This window comes from Schistocerca piceifrons, chromosome 6, assembly GCF_021461385.2.
Source record: "Schistocerca piceifrons isolate TAMUIC-IGC-003096 chromosome 6, iqSchPice1.1, whole genome shotgun sequence".
Taxonomy (NCBI): domain Eukaryota; kingdom Metazoa; phylum Arthropoda; class Insecta; order Orthoptera; family Acrididae; genus Schistocerca; species Schistocerca piceifrons.
Window position 1 is genome coordinate 148,184,751 of NC_060143.1, and position 15,872 is coordinate 148,200,622.

General features: G+C 46.5%; 1 protein-coding gene across 2 annotated transcripts in view; it reads left to right on the forward strand.

Moving 5' to 3' along the window:
* Positions 1–15,872, forward strand: part of LOC124802845 (stromal membrane-associated protein 1) — a 145,413-nt gene that overhangs the window by 88,022 nt on the left and 41,519 nt on the right. The gene's annotated exons all lie outside the window — the stretch shown is intronic.

Genomic DNA, 15,872 nt, shown 5'->3' on the forward strand with positions numbered 1-15,872 from the left:
CAACTGCGATGGTGGCCCTGCTGCCACCTCTCGGGATTGTCCCATGTATCTTGATGAGCGAGTTGTCAGAGAGATCCAGGTAGAGGAAAAAGTGCTTTACCCAGTCGCTCGCAAGTTACTGGCTAGTCGCAAACCCAGCGTTCTCCCATCTGGCGCCTATAGTTCTGTTCTTGTTACCCCCCTCGCTCCATGAAGGACATGGCCACACAGCCGTGCAACCTCCAATTCAGCTCTGAGGTTGTGAAATCGCCCATTGTCAAGGTAGAATCCCCATCCCCCGTCAAGCTGTGTGACAAACCGTCAAACTCTCGCCTCAAGGGGTGACACCACCAGCTATACAACCGGTAGGCTGGAAAGGGCAGTAGTAGTACTCCCGTGAAGACTTTCTCCGTCCCTCCAGTCAAACAACACCCAAGTCTTCCTCTAACTGTAAAGGCTAGAAGAAATCCACCTAAGGCAAACTGTCTTTTCCTTCGCCAACTCGAAGATCCTCTTAGACAGTGTCACCATGTGATACCTGAGCCCGGCCGGCCTCATGTCGCCGGTGCACACCGCAAACTGCTTTTGAGCATTGGATTCCACAGACTGACTGCACAAGCAAGCCAATGCTTCTGTGGACCCAGTGGAGCAGGATCCTCTTACTTCTGTGCCCTGTAGTAGGGACTCTTCACAGGCTGTCACTTGGCAGCTGCCGAGGTGACACCCCTACTTCTCTTCCTCATGACTCTCCTGCAATGGAACGTTTATGGCCTTTGCTCCCACATAGAGGAGTTACGACAGCTTTTAGCATCGCAACGTTCCCTTGTACTCTGCCTTCAGAAAACGAAATTGCGCCCTCACGACCAGTTTGAGCATCCACATTTCTTCCTGGTTCATTTTGACCTCCCCCCTGAGGTTGGCATTCCATCTCGTGGGGGCCTCATGCTGCTCATACGGGGTGACTTTCATAGTCAACCCATCTCCCTGACTACCCATCTTCAAGCTGTTGCACCTCCCCTTTTCCTTCCCCACCTGACTTTTTCTCTCTGTACCATTAATGTCTCTCCATCGTTTGATGTCACCAGGGCAGACTTCCTTCAGCTTATTGGGCAGCTACCTCCCCCATTTTCGCTACTCGGTGACTTTAATGTGCATCTTCCCCTTTCGGGTTCTCCCAGGACCTGTCGGAGGTACCCTCTTGGCTGGCCTTAACAAACTCAACCTCTTCTGCCTTAACACTGGAGCACCAACTTTCCTTTCAGACTCCTTGCTCGCCTGTTCCCATTTGGACCTATCCTTCTGCACTATGCCTGAGTTGCTACCTCCCCATGTATGCCGAGAAGTAGATGCCTATCTCTCTGAGGCGTCAGGACTCCCGGCAAAGGCCATCCTGCCAGGTGCTCTTTGCTGTGGCTGGGTGGCGCCCATGGGGAGAGCCCCTGGTCGGAGTGGGTGGCATCAGGGCGGATGACCCGCAATGAAGCATGGTAAATCATCTCTCACTGGTGGGCCTTCACCAGCAGTCTCTAAGCGACCGAGGTCTATCCTCAATGGCAAGAAATACGATCAGAGATCATTTCCCTCCCTGGCCACTCCATGGAAGGAATGTATGGCTAAATAAGGCAGTGAAGTTTATTCACCCCAGTACCTCGTGTGTACGCAAGTTGATGGTGAATCATTTATGTCGACGAAGCCTCAGTTTTTTGTGGAGCATTTAGAGGACAAGTTCGGGAAGGTGGAGGGCTTGTCCAAAATGCGCTCTGGGTCATTTCTAATCAAAACAGCCTCCTCTGCCTAATCATGGAATTTGCTCGCTTGCGACAAGTTGGGGGATGTTTCAGTTACCATCACACCCCATAAGAGTTTAAACATGGTCCAGGGTATTATATTCCACAGGGATCTTCTTTTGCAGTCAGACGATGAACTGCGCACCAACCTAGAACGACAAGGTGTTCACTTCGTCCGGTGCATCCATCGGGGTCGAGGGATAATCAGGTAGTCACCGGTGCCTTCATCTTGGCCTTCAAGGGTGACGCCTTACCCGTAAAGGTCAAGGCGATGGTTTACCTCCAATGCAGTTTTTTAAATGCTGGAAGTTTGGGCATATATCATCCCGCTGTACTTCCGGTGTCAAGTGTCGAGATTGTGGGCGTCTTTTGCATCCCAATACTCCATGTGCCCCACATCCCATCTGTGTTAACTGCAGAGAACACCATTCCCCTTGCTCTCCGGACTGTAGGATTTTCCAGAAAGAACAGAAGATAATGGAATATTAGACCCTGGACCTCCTGACCTACACTGAGGCTAAGCTGAAATATGAGACACTCCATCCTGTGCCAATGACATCCACCTACACCGCTGCTGCGGCAATGGTTCTACAGTCTCCCGCTTCGTCGTGTACAGTTGGCCCTCTGATCCATCAGAATCCACCTGCTCCCTTGATGGTGGGGGCACTTCTCTCCCTGTCGCTCCTACTCCATCTACTTCAGGAGCAACACCCCCACAACCATTGGGATGTCAGTTCCCACTTCCCAGCTGGAGAAGCGTAAGTCTTCGTCGGCTCCTCTCACCAGGAAGGGGTCCCTTTGGGGCCCTCCCTTCCCAGGTTCTGACCAGTGGAAAAGCAGACACCCGCCAGTGGCCGAAGCAACCACAGGTCGCTGGTCATAGGGCTTCACGGTCCTCGTGCGTCCCTGAGACTTACCCTGTGAAGCCCTCCCAGCCAGAACCACTGGAGGCACAGCATGGAAACCAGAAAAAGAAGGCTCCCAAGAATCCAGACAATGCGGTGGCACCCATCCCACTGCTTCCTACAAGCTCAGAGTCTGAGGAGGTGGTAGATATACTGGCATCCGCTGAGGACCTAGATCTCGCCGGACCCTCGGACGCCATGGATGTCACTCACGCAGGTACTCAGTCAGTGGCAGCAGGTGACCCAGCGGTGTAATCTGCCTCCCCAGTCCCTTCACGCCTTTCTCAGCCATGGACAATGTCATCCTCCAGTGGAACGGCAGCGGTTTCTTCCTCCATCTTGCTGAGCTCCGACAACTTCTCAGCCTTCACCCTTTCCTCTGCATTGCTCTTCAAGAAACTTGGTTTCCGGCAATTTGAACCCCCACCCTCTGTGGCTATCGGGGTTATTATAGGAACCGGGCAGCTTATGAAAGGGTATTTGGTGATGTCTGCATTTACGTCCTTCACTCCCTTCATAGCAAGTCTGTCCCTCTACAAACACCTTTAGAGGCTGTTGCTGTTAAGGTGTGAATGCCTCAGGCTGTTACTGTCTGCAGGCTCTGTCTTCCACCGGATGGTGATGTCCCACAGCATATCCTGGCTGCGCCGATAGCCCAGTTGCCACCACCTTTTCTGCTACTGGACGACTTCAACGCCCATAACCCTCTGTGGGGTGGATCAGTGGCTACAGGCTGAGGCGCCACCGTTGAGCATGTATTGGCACAGCTCGACCTTTCCCTTTTAAATGATGGTGCCTTCACACATTTCAGTGTGGCGCATGGCACGTACTCAGTCATCGACCTTTCGATCTGCAGCACTAGTCTCTTCGCATCTGTCCAATGGTGTGTGCATGACGACTTGTATAGTAGTGACCACTTTCCGATCTCTCTGCTGCTGCCACAGCATCGCTCTTCTGGGTGCACCTGCAAGTGGGCTATGAATAAGGCTGACTGGGACTTGTTCTCCTCCATTGTCACTTTTGAGCCTCTTTCCAATGACGCCATTGAAGCGGTGGTTCACTCGGTCACCACCGGCATCATCACTGCCACAAAATCTGCCATTCCCTGTTCTTCTGGGGCCCCTCGGCGAAGGACTGTGCCTTGGTGGTCACCTGAGATCACTGAGGCGTTTAAAGATGGCAGGCAGGAGCTCCAGTGTCACAAGCGGCATCCCTCATTGGAACATCTCATTGCCTTTAAACGGCTCCGTGCGCGGGCCCACCGCATCATTCGCCAACATAAGCAGGAGTGCTGGGAAAGGTATGTCTCCACCATTGGTCTCCATATCTCTACATCACAGGTTTGGGCCAAGATTAGGCAACTCTACGGGTATCGGCCCCACGTCAGCGTCTCTGCGCTTTCACTGAATGGAGCAGTTTGTACTAACTCTGACACAATTGTAAACCGCTTAGCAGAGCATTTTGCTCGGAGTTCCGCGTCTGTGAATTACCCATTGGCCTTCCGCTCCATGAGAGAGCGGTTGGAACCTCGGCGCCTTTCATTTCACGTGCGCCACCCTGAATCGTACAATGCTCTGTTCAGTGAGTGAGAATTCCAAAGTGCCCTAGCCACTTGCCCTGATACGGCTCCCAGGCCAGATTGCATCCACTGTCAGATGCTCAAACACCTCTCGGACTACCAGCGACGCTTCCTAGACCTTTACAACCGTATCTGGGTTGGGGGTGAGTTCCTGTCACAATGGCAGGAAAGCACTGTAATCCCCGTTATGCAACCTGGCAAGAACCCACTGGAGGAGGACAGCTAACGCCCCATTAGCCTCACCAATGTTCTTTGCAAGTAGCTTGAATGCATGGTGAGCCGGTGGTTGAGTTGGCTCTGTCTCAGGGTGGGTTCCGTAAGGGCCACTCTGCCGCCGATAATCTTGTGTGCCTGGAGTCTGCCATCCGTATGGCCTTTGCGTGCCGTCATCACCTGGTCGCTGTCTTCTTTGACATGAGGAAGGCGTACGATACAACATGGCGACATCACATCCTCTCTATGCTTCATGGTTGGGGTCTTCGGGGTCCACTCCCAATTTTCATTCACAATTTTTTGTCGCTTCATTCCTTCCGCGTGCAAGTTGCGGCCTCCCATAGCTCCTCCAGAGTTCAGGAGAATGGGGTCCCACAAGGATCTGTCTTAAGTGTCTGCCTCTTTTTAATTGCAATCAATGGGCTTGCTGCGGCGGTGGGAGTGTCTGTCTGTTTCCTTGTATGCTGACGACTTCTGCCTATACTATAACTCCACTGGCATTGTGGCTGCTGAACGGCAGCTGCAGGGTGCTATCCGTAAGGTTCAGTCTTGAGCTGTAGCACATGGCTTCCGGTTTTCGGCTGCCAAGACCTGCATTATGCATTTCTGCCGGCAATGCACTGTTTACTCTTAGCCGCAGCTTTATCTTGATGGCAAACCTCTTGCTGCGGTGGAGACATACCAGTTATTGGGTGTGGTTTTTGATGCCTGGTTGACTTGGCTCCCTCATATTCGGCTGCTTAAACAGATGTGTGGGCGGCATCTTAATGCTCTGCGTTGCTTGAGCCACACCAGCTGGGGAGCCGATCGGTCTACCCTCTTACGGCTCTACCAGGTGTTAATTCAGTCCTGTCTGGATTATGGAAGCCTGGCTTATGGTTCAGCATCCCCTTCCGCGTTGCGGGTGCTGGACCTTATCGTTCACAGTGGGATCTGACTTGCCACTGGAGCTTTTCAGACAAGCCCTGTGAACAGAATACTTGTGGAGGCAGGTGTCCCTCCACTGCGGTTCCGGTGCCAACGTTTACTGGCTGCTTATACTACACTCGTTTGTAGCTTGCCTGGGCATTCCAGTTATCATCTCCTGTTCCCTCAGTCTGTTGTCCATCTCTCAGAATGCCAGCCTCGGTCGGGTTGTCTGATCACAGTTCACGTCAGAGCTCTTCTCCCTGGGGTTGAGTTTTTCCCTCTTCCACTTCTTTTCCGGGCCCCTCTGCGTACACCACCGTGGTGTGTGCCCTACCAATGCCTTCGGCTCGATTTGGTACAGGGCCCGAAGGACTCGGTCCCTCCTGCGGTCCCCCTTTTTTCAGTCCTTGCCACATTTCATGGCATGACGTGGTCTGTACTGACGGTTCAATGGTTGCTGGTCGTGTCGGTTATGCTCTCGCTCTAGGGGATCATTACGAACAATACTCATTGCTGGCTGGCTGCAGTATTTCACTGCCGAGCTGGTCGCCATCTTTCGTGCCCTAGAGTACATTCATTCCTGCTCAGGTGAGTCCTCCGTTATCTTTAGTGACTCCCTGAGTGGTTTAAAAGCTATCGACCAGTGTTTCCCTCGCTCTCATCTGGTGATGGCTATCCGGGAGTCAGTCCTTACTCTTGCCCGTTGCGGCTGCTCTGTGGTCTTTGTGTGGACACCAGGTCATCTCGGCATCCCAGGAAATGAACATGTTGACGTGCTGTCCAAACAGGCTGTCAGTGCACCAGCCTTATCGATTGGCCTTTTGAAGAGTGACCTCAGATCCGATTTGCAGCAAAAGTTACTTTGCACCTGTGGGGAAGAATGGCGCTCCATGCCTTCACCCAACCAACTTCGGGTCATCAAGGAGGCTACTGGTGCATGGCGCTCCTCCTTGATGACATAACTGCCGGCTGCACATTGGGCACACCCGGATGACGCACACCCACTTATCGCGCCATGAGGACCCACCTCTATGTCGCCGCGGATCCGTTTTGACGGTGGTCCATATTCTGTTGGCCTGTCCCCTTTTAACTGCACTCAGGTAAACGTTTGCACTGCAAGATATGCTCCCTGCCCTTTTAACAGATGACACTGCCATGGCAGGCTTAATTTTGCGTTTTATTTGGGCAGGGGGCCTTTATCACTTGATCTAAGTGTTTGTCACTTTTTTTGTCTGTCCTTTAGCCTACGATTTTAGACTGGGTTTTTAGTGTGTTTCTTGGTGGTTGGCTTTTCCTTTTTTGTCTCTCTGGTCGGCCAGCCACTGTCACACTCTGTGTGGTTCAAATGGTTCTGAGCACTATGGGACTTAACTGCTGAGGTCATCAGTCCCCTAGAACTTAGAGCTACTTAAACCTAACTAACCTAAGAACATCACACACAACCATGCCCGAGGCAGGATTCGAACCTGCGACCATAGCGGGCGCGGGGTTCCAGACTGTAGTGGCTAGAACCACTCGCCCACTCCGGCCGGCCACTCTGAGATTTTTAATTCCTTTTGTCTGGTCTCTGTCTGAGTCTGTCTTGTCCTGTGTCTTCTCTTGTAATCTCCATTTTTGGTTTTTATTCTTTGTGGGTGTTTGAAGTTTTTGGAAAAAGGGACCAACGGCCCTAGCAGTCTGGTCCCTTCAATCCCATCAACCAACCAACCAACCTTCTGCACTGCCCAGCTTGCCCATCATCTTGAGTGGTCCATTTTTTCCGACACCTGCTCGAGCGACTATTTCCCATGTGCTATCCATTTCCTGACTCCTAGCCCACCTGCATGCACACCCAAATGGCAGTTTACTAAGGCTGACTAGCAGCTTTACTTCTCCCTGGCGACCTTCAAAGAACAAGATTTCTCCAGTTGTGATGACCAGGTGGAATATCTCACAAGCGTTATCCTTACTGCCACAGAACATTCCATTCCTTGCACCTCATCTTTACCACGTCATGTCCCAGTCCCTTGGTGGAATGAGGCATGCCGCGACGCATTTCACAAACAGACATGACTTCGCATTTTCAACAGCCATGCTACAATGGCAAACTGCATTCATTATAAACAGATGCGTGCAAAGTGTTCTTAGGGATAGCAAAAGACCTAGCAGGATTTCGTTCATTAGTTGTTTCAACAGTTCCACCCATTCTTATGTAATGTAGGCCAACCTCTGACGGCTCTCTGGGACCAAGATCCAATCCCCAATTTCCAGCCTGACAGTAGCAGACGATGGGATCGTGGTCCCAATTGCTATCTCCAACACCTTGGGCCACCATTTTGTGGACATTTAGATCTCTGCCCACTATTACTTTACCTTCCTCCATTGGAAACAAGCAGAGGAGGCTCAGGCGATACCCTTCTCTTCCCCGAATCATGTGCGATACAATGCCGCCTTTACTATGAGGGAGCTAGATCGTGCTTTCAATAGTTCATCCCATTCTTCCACCCCAAGGCCAGATTCCATCCACATTCTCTTGCGGGCAAGCACTTCTTGCTTAACACGTACAACCGCATTTGGGCAGAGGGCACATTTCCCAAATGCTGTCATGAACTCATCATACCCATACCTAAGCCCTGTAAGGACAAAAACATTCCTTCTAGCTACTGCGCCATCTCTCTTACCAGCGGTGTTTGCAAGGTGATGGAATGTATGATTCATGTCCTTCTGGTATGGTGCCTAGAGCCTCGCAATTTACTGACGGATGCACAGTGTGGATTTAGAGTGCGGCTTTCTGCAGTTAATCATCTCGTTACTTTGTCCACTCACGTCATGAATAGTTTTGTGTGGAATTCCCAGTCTGTGGCCGTGTTTTTCGATTTGGTGAAGGCTTAAGATACCTATTGGAGAACTAGTATCCTCCATACTCTTTACACGTGGGGCTTCTGTGGTCGCCTGCCCTGTTTCCTTCAGCCATTTTTAAAAGACCAAGTTTTAGAGATGTGTGTGGGTTCTGCATTGTAGGACACATTTATCCAGGAAGACGGTGTGCCTCAGGGTTCCGTCCTGAGTATTGTCCTCTTTGCTATCGCCATTAACCCTATAATAGCCTGTCTCACACTGGGCATCTTCGGCTCCCTTTTTGTTGTTGATTTTGCCATGTATTGCCGTTCTCCACAGACCTGTCTCACTGGGCGGCATCTTGAGCGATGTCTTGATCGTCTTGACTCTTGGAGCATCGACAGTGGCTTTCATTTTTCGACTGACAAAACTGTCTGTATGAATTTCTGGTGACTTAATAGTTTTCTGCCACCATCTTTACATCTTGGGCCAGTTGCCCTTCCGCTAGTTGAAACTACGAAATTCCTGGGGCTTAGGCTTGATAGGAAACACACTTGGTCCTCCCATGAGTCTCACCTGGCAGCCTGCTGTACGCGGTTCCTCAACGTCTTACGTGTCCTCGATGGTACTTCCTGGGGTGCCAATCGAACTACCCTCCTCCATTTGTACCGGTCCCTTATCAGCTCGAAACTTGACTATGCGTGCTGTGTTCATGCGTCTGCACACCCATCCCTCTTAAGCCGTCTCAACACTATCCACCATTGTGGTATCTGTTTGCCCACTGGTGCCTTTTACACGAGCCCAGCTGAGAGTCTGTATGCTGAAGCTGCTGAACTATCACTGTCATACAGCCGTGACTTTCTCCTCAGCAGGTATGCGTGCCGTTTGTCTGCCATGCACGGCCACCCATCCTATGCCACCTTCTTCGTTGATTCCTTTGATTGCCAGTATGGGGTGTGTCCCTCTTGTGTTACCTCCTGGAGTCTGCTTTTGGCACTTGCTGCAGCGGCTTAACTTCACTCTACCGGCAGCTTTCCCAGTTTGCGTGAACCCTCACTGTGGGTTCATGAAGTGGCCCTTGTTAATCTTTGCCTTCATTTGCTTCATAAGGACACTACTCCATCCTTCACCTATCGCCTTCAGTTTCATGGCCTTTGCATGGAACTTCGCAGTAGTATCTTTGTATACACTGATTACTCCGACTGATCATGGGGTCGGGTGTGCCTTAATCGTTGGCACCCGTATCTTACGGTATTGGATTCTGGCACACTGCTCAGTATTTATAGCAGAGCTCTTCGCCCTGTACCAGGCCAAGGAGTACATTCAGCAACACAACCTTTTCAACTGTGTCCTCTGCTCAGACTCGCTCAGTGCCCTTCAAAGTCTATGTGCACTGTACAGCGCCCATCCCTTAGTGCAGCGGATCTAGGAAAACTGTCACTTGCTCAGTCTCGGTGGAACCACTGTGATGTTTATGTGGTATTTTTGGTCACGTGGGTCTGCCGGGAAACGAGGCTGCTGGCGCTGCTGCCAAGGCTGCAGTCATCGTACCTCAGCCCGCCAGTTCCTATATTCCTTCTGATGATGTCTGTGTTGTTGTCTGTCAAGAAGTGGTGTCCCTTTGTCATCACCAATGGTCCTCCCTTCACGGGAATAAGCTCTGGCTTATTAAGCTTCTCCCAGCGGCTTGGATGACCTCCTCTCAGCCCTCCCACTGGGAGGAGGTCATTTTAACTACGCTGCGTATTGGGCACTACCTTTTTAGCCATCTTCATTTGATAAGTGGCACTACCCCACCACTTTGTACACATTTTGCCCAAGTTTTAACTGTCCACCACTTCCTGACGGGGAAGTCCATTTATTTACCATTTACATTCCTGGTTGGGTTTGCTGTCTGAGTTATCGGTCATTTTAGCAAATGAAGCACAGGCTGTCGACAACATTTTACTTTTCATCTGCCAAAGCAATATGGCGAAGGCCATTTAATTTTTAGTTTTGTACCTTCGTTTTTTTATGCTGCCTATTTTAGCCCTTTTTCCACATGTTTGTCTTAGCAGTCTTCTATTATGTCAATTGGGACTGACACAGTCGTTTTTTTAACTCCTCTGTCTTCGTGTTCTATAGTTTTGACTTGGGCACTTATGACGGCACTTGTTTTTTGTGCCCTGTAGCAAAACAAAATCAAAACCAAACCACATTTAAATTGGCAAATTTTTTTCAAAGCACTTGCAAGTCAACATTTAAGTAAAGTTAACTGGCAAAGTAGTAAACTGTTCACTAAATAAGACAAAAATTATGGCAAAATATGAAGTATTGATGCTATGTTCATTTGCTGTGTAAATTCGGAGAATACTATGTTCTGATATACTTTCACGTGATGGAAAGATATAAAAAATGTAATAAAATAGATCAAACAGAGGAAAATCCAGGATGGAATGTAACAGTATTATGAAAAGGAAAGCTGCCATTCAACATATAGCAGAGATGCTGAGTCGCAGGCAGGCACAACAAAAAGACCGTCACAAATAAGCTTTCGGCCAGTAAGGCCTTCATCAAAAACAGTGCGCGCACGCACGCACGCGCACAAGTGCAGTTTCTAGCAACTGAAGCCACACACGAAATAGATACAGATATGTAGCTTTCAGTGCAGATAGCTGAAATGCAATGATGTCATGTGAGATATTATATGTTGAAATTGTGTACAATATTTAAAAGTTTTTAATGCAGAGTTTCATTGTGAAAGTATGTAGTCACTGTAAATTATTAACTTTTGTTGTTTTAAAAATATTGAAATATTGTTGTCATTGCTTGTGCCTCATTTTTCGAAGACTGCAGATGTACTCAGATTTGCATTAATATTTGGTTGTAAATTATTAGAGACTCCCAAAGAGCTGTAAGAAGCCATCTTTCAGCTTGTCTCAAAGTCCAACATTGCTTGATAGTTCCACATTCTGCTAAGCAAGCTACTATTGTCCTTCTCCCCTCTTGGGATTTTCCCATATCCAGCTACACTGTTATTCATCCCTTGCAGGTATGGAGCGGATGCTGCAGCATGCGCTGAGCCCCAGGCCCACTAGCATTCAGTCGTACATCAAATTCACTATACATCATAGCAATTCCAGGCGGCTGATTCTCACCTACATACTTTAAACGTTACTGTGTCTGCCTGCTGTATCCATTCTCTGCAGCCGCTCAGCAGTACTTGCATGCACAAAGAACCTGGAAGCCTCTGTTACGTGTGCCCGAGATTACAAAATTTCCAGTAGGGGTGCAGATTATACTGGGCAAGCTGACCTGTTGAGCTTGCAAGGTGCCACTATCTGGGACTGGGAAAGTGAGTTGCTGAACTCAACAGGTAGATAGAAACAGCAATCAGCATGTTTTAGCTGTTCAGAAAATACAGTAAAAGACACTCATGTTCAGAAAAAAAGAAACAGAACACTTTGAATGACTAGAGATAGGACGTTCATATTCACAGGATGTGTACATTAGTATTTTCTGCAGAAATGATTAGCATATCAGTCTTCTCAGTTCAGTGTGTGTCCTGTTGCCCAGTAGGCACAGGGTCCAACATGGGCCCTTATAACTAGTTCCATGCTTCATGACCCATTGCACCAGAGCCTATGAAGATGCAGATCTGTCCTTGTCATTTGGATGAAGTGTCAATCTTCTCGGGAAGTGGTCTGGGTGGTGTGACCTCTCCCATCTCATTGTGTTCTATGGCCTTCCAGGAACCAATCTGCACACACCCACTTCACTGCCAAAACACTTCATCCCACATAGGCAGCAACTTCCTAGATGGATGCATCACATTCTCTCACGCCAACAATGCGCCTTCTTTCAAACTCTGATTTGACGGTACAGTTTGCTCATGTATCCAGAAGGCATCCTGCATGTCTGCTAAAGTCACACTGATCCATTGCCTCCGGTTTATAGCAATTAATACTGATAGGTGCTGTTAAACCATGATATCAATGTTGACCTTGAACCTACAGGCCTACATGGTTGAAATGCGAATCATTTCTGCAGAATATGCTAATGTACATATCCTGTTAATATGAACGTCCTATCTCTAGTTGTTCAAGGCGTGCTCTTTTTTCCTGAATGCAAGTGTATCCTAAACTCGTCCAGTTTCTTTTGTGTGATATGTAACTAAATTCACTTCATTCACATTCTGTAGTGGCTGACTTAGATTTAATATAGATATACCCAGAAAAGTGACAAATGTTTACGCTTTTGGTGGCGATGGTGGTTCTTCAGTCTGAAGACTGGTATGAAGAAGTTCCACTTGCTAATCTGTCTTATGCCAGCCTCTTAATCTCTGCATAAGTATGTCAGACTGTATCAATGGGAAATTAACTTACTGTAGTTGAGTTGTGGTCTTCCTCTGCAATTTTCAATTCCTGGGTTTTCGCCTATAACCACATTGACTAGTCGTTGATGTGTGTCAGGCTGTGTCCTATCAACAGACCCCTTCTTTTTGTCAAATTGTACCCTAAAGTTATTTTCTCCCCAGCTCTGTTTAATCCCTCATTAGTTATTCAGTATACCTGTCAGCAGTAATCTTCAGCATTTTTCCTTGTAATTCAGCTCAAAAAACTGTCATAATTTTTGTCTGTAATGCTTATAGTCCATGTTTCACTTCCATATAAGGCTACACTTCAGAAAACCACAACACTTAAGTTCTTACTTTTTTGTTGCAGATATTTATCTTCTTTATAAATTATGTTACTTCTATTGCCAGCCTGCATTTTACATTCTAATCTCGCTGCAGAAACAACAAACAACTTCAACTCTTAATGTCTCATTTCCTAAACCACTGCCTTCAACATCACCTGAATTAATTATATCCTTATTTTAGTTTCATTGATGTTCATATTATATCCTCTTAAAGACATTGTATGTTCCAAACTTTAATTCTGTGTCTGAACTACTTCTGTTTACCTTATTGCATGTTCATGTGTACTCGTGGAAAGACATGGGGCAAGGCTGCAGCCTCGCATCACTGTTAGCTACTTTTGCCTCCCTTTCGTATCATTAAACTTAAATAATTATAGTCCCATTACTGTAAAAGTTGTGGGTAATTTTTTTCTAGTGTAGTTTATTCCCTCTAACTTCAGAATTTCAAAGTGTGTTCCAGTTAATGTTGCCAAGTGCCTTTTTCAAATCTGAAATTGCTATAAATGTAGGTTTGTCTTTCTTCAGTGTGTGCTTTAAGAGAAGGCTTAAGCTCCACTTTTGCCTCCAGTGTTTGTACATTTCTTCAGAACACAATCTTATTTATCCCCACGGCCAGCTCCTACAGGTTTTCAATTCTTCTGTGAATAATTTGTATCGTTATTTTGCAACCATGACTTGCTGAAATGATTGTTTGATAGTATTCAGACCTGTCAGCCATCTGTGTTCTGTAGTATTTGGATTACCACATTCCTCTTGAAGCCTGAGGGTATTTTGTCTATCATATACCCTACATACCAAGTGGATTAGATATGTCAAGGCAGATTTTCTCATGGATCACAATAATTCTTAGGAAGTGTGTTTTTACTCAAGGTAGTTTCTTTTATGTATATTCTGGTAATAGATCACAATATTTCATGCTAGGTAATTAATTTTGGTCTGTGATTATGACCATCTTCAAAACATGGATGTATACCATTTTTACAACAGCATCAAACCAACATACATAAATACAGTACAGGCAGAGTGTAATAATAAAATTGTAGCAGTTTTATGTAAAAATTGGAATCCCACCTGCAAGTGACACAAGCAGGCATGTTGAGTCTACACATAATCTTAGCAGACTAAATAGGTATTCCAAATACCTTGTTTGAACTCGGGTTTTTTCCAGTCAACTATCAAATTTTTCTTGCAGTATCATATTTTAACTTTATTTACTTTCTCTTCCCTGTCTCATAATGTTGCCTTGTAGTTTATTTCCCTTGTGTAGGTATCTAAAAATTCCTTCCTCCTTTCAGCATTCCGTTTTCACTTAGTACTAGCTTGTACTAAGCGTGATGTTTATAAAGCTGCTTTCCTTTCCTCCAAATTTTTATTTTTCTGTATGCAGCATCTATCTTTCCCAGTGGCATACACACTTCCACAGCTTTGCATTTCTTCCTGCTTTGACATTTTGGACTTCTTGCCCATCTCATTGTATAGAAGCTGATATTCCTTTTTGCCTGCTTCATTTGTTGCATTTTTTGCTTCTGTCTGTTAAATGCAGTCTCCCATGTGTTACCAAAGGTTTCTACTGGGCCTTGTCTTTTTGCCTGTTTGATCCTCTGCTGCCATCACAATTTCATTTCACATAGCTACCCAGTCATCTTTAATTGCAGTCCTTTCCACTTTTTTCAATAGTTGCGTAATGCTCATTTTGAAACTTGTTTTACCCATGTTGCATCTCTTCAGCTTCATGTCATTCCTATAGGAAACAAAGCAGGAACATTTATATCTATACTATACAAGTGACCTTCCAGTTCATTGCAAAAATTGCTTAATTTCCACTATCATTACATGTCATCATTGCAGTGTCTGTCGCAGGAGGTCCCCCCCCCCCCCCCCCCCCCAAAAAAAAAAAAAAAAAAAAAAAAAAAAACACCCAAGGAGATGTTTGCAAACCTTGTGATCAAGGAAGTTGATGGCGACAGTGTTTTGGGATAGGCAGGGTGTGCTTCTTATTGATTTTCTCAAACGTGGAGCAACCATAAATTCTGCCCGGTACTGTCATATTTTGCACAGCTTTAGAAGAACAGTTCAAAACAAACGCCTAGGAAAGCTGACGTCAAAAATTTTGTTTTTGCATGACAACACTCGACCTCATATGGCAAATCACACATAAGAACTCCTTAATTCATTCAAATGGGAATTTTTTCCTTCATCCACCCTACAGCCCCGATCTTACACCAAGTGACTTTCACTTGTTTCCCAAGATGAAGAACTGGCTTGCAATGCAGCACTTCGGTAACGATGCAGAACTCCAGGCGGATGTGACTGACTGGCTGAAGTCTCAGGCGGCAGAATTTTACAACGAAGGTCTTTCAAAGCTTGTCCACCGCTATGATAAGTTCCTCTATGTGTTTGGTGACTATGTGGAAAAGAAGTATGTGAATTGCGCTTTCAGATGTATATAATAAAATGTGTTTCTTATACTTAGTTTTTTTAATGCCAAAGCGTTCCCTACTTTCTGAATAGCCCTTGTACTTCTCCTTGGAGTTGTAAATCTTACCAGTCCTTTGAATGGCAAAGCTTTATGCATTGGTGTAGAATTTCCCAGCACTTCAGGAAACTGAAACCAACAAAAAAAACAGTGCATTCTCTTTGCAGTGTGGTTTGGACAAAGTGAAGCAATTTACTGGCAAAACAAGCAGAAAAAAAGCAAACTGGTAATGCTCTGATCCCAATATACCTCTTTGAATGCTAGAATACTTAGACTTTTCCATAGATAAACCAATTATGTGTGAAACGACCAAAGAACTCATTTTGTACTTTTTTCAGGAATACTCATATTTCTTGCCATTGTTAATGTATAATTTGTCATCTATGAAGGAACTAAAATCAATATGAAAAACTAACCATGAAGCTTGGTCTTTCTTCATGTGTTACCCTTTAAGATTCATCATACACAAATGTGCTAATAAAATTGTAAATAATCACATAGGTGGCTGGTCTTGTGGCCCCAAAATT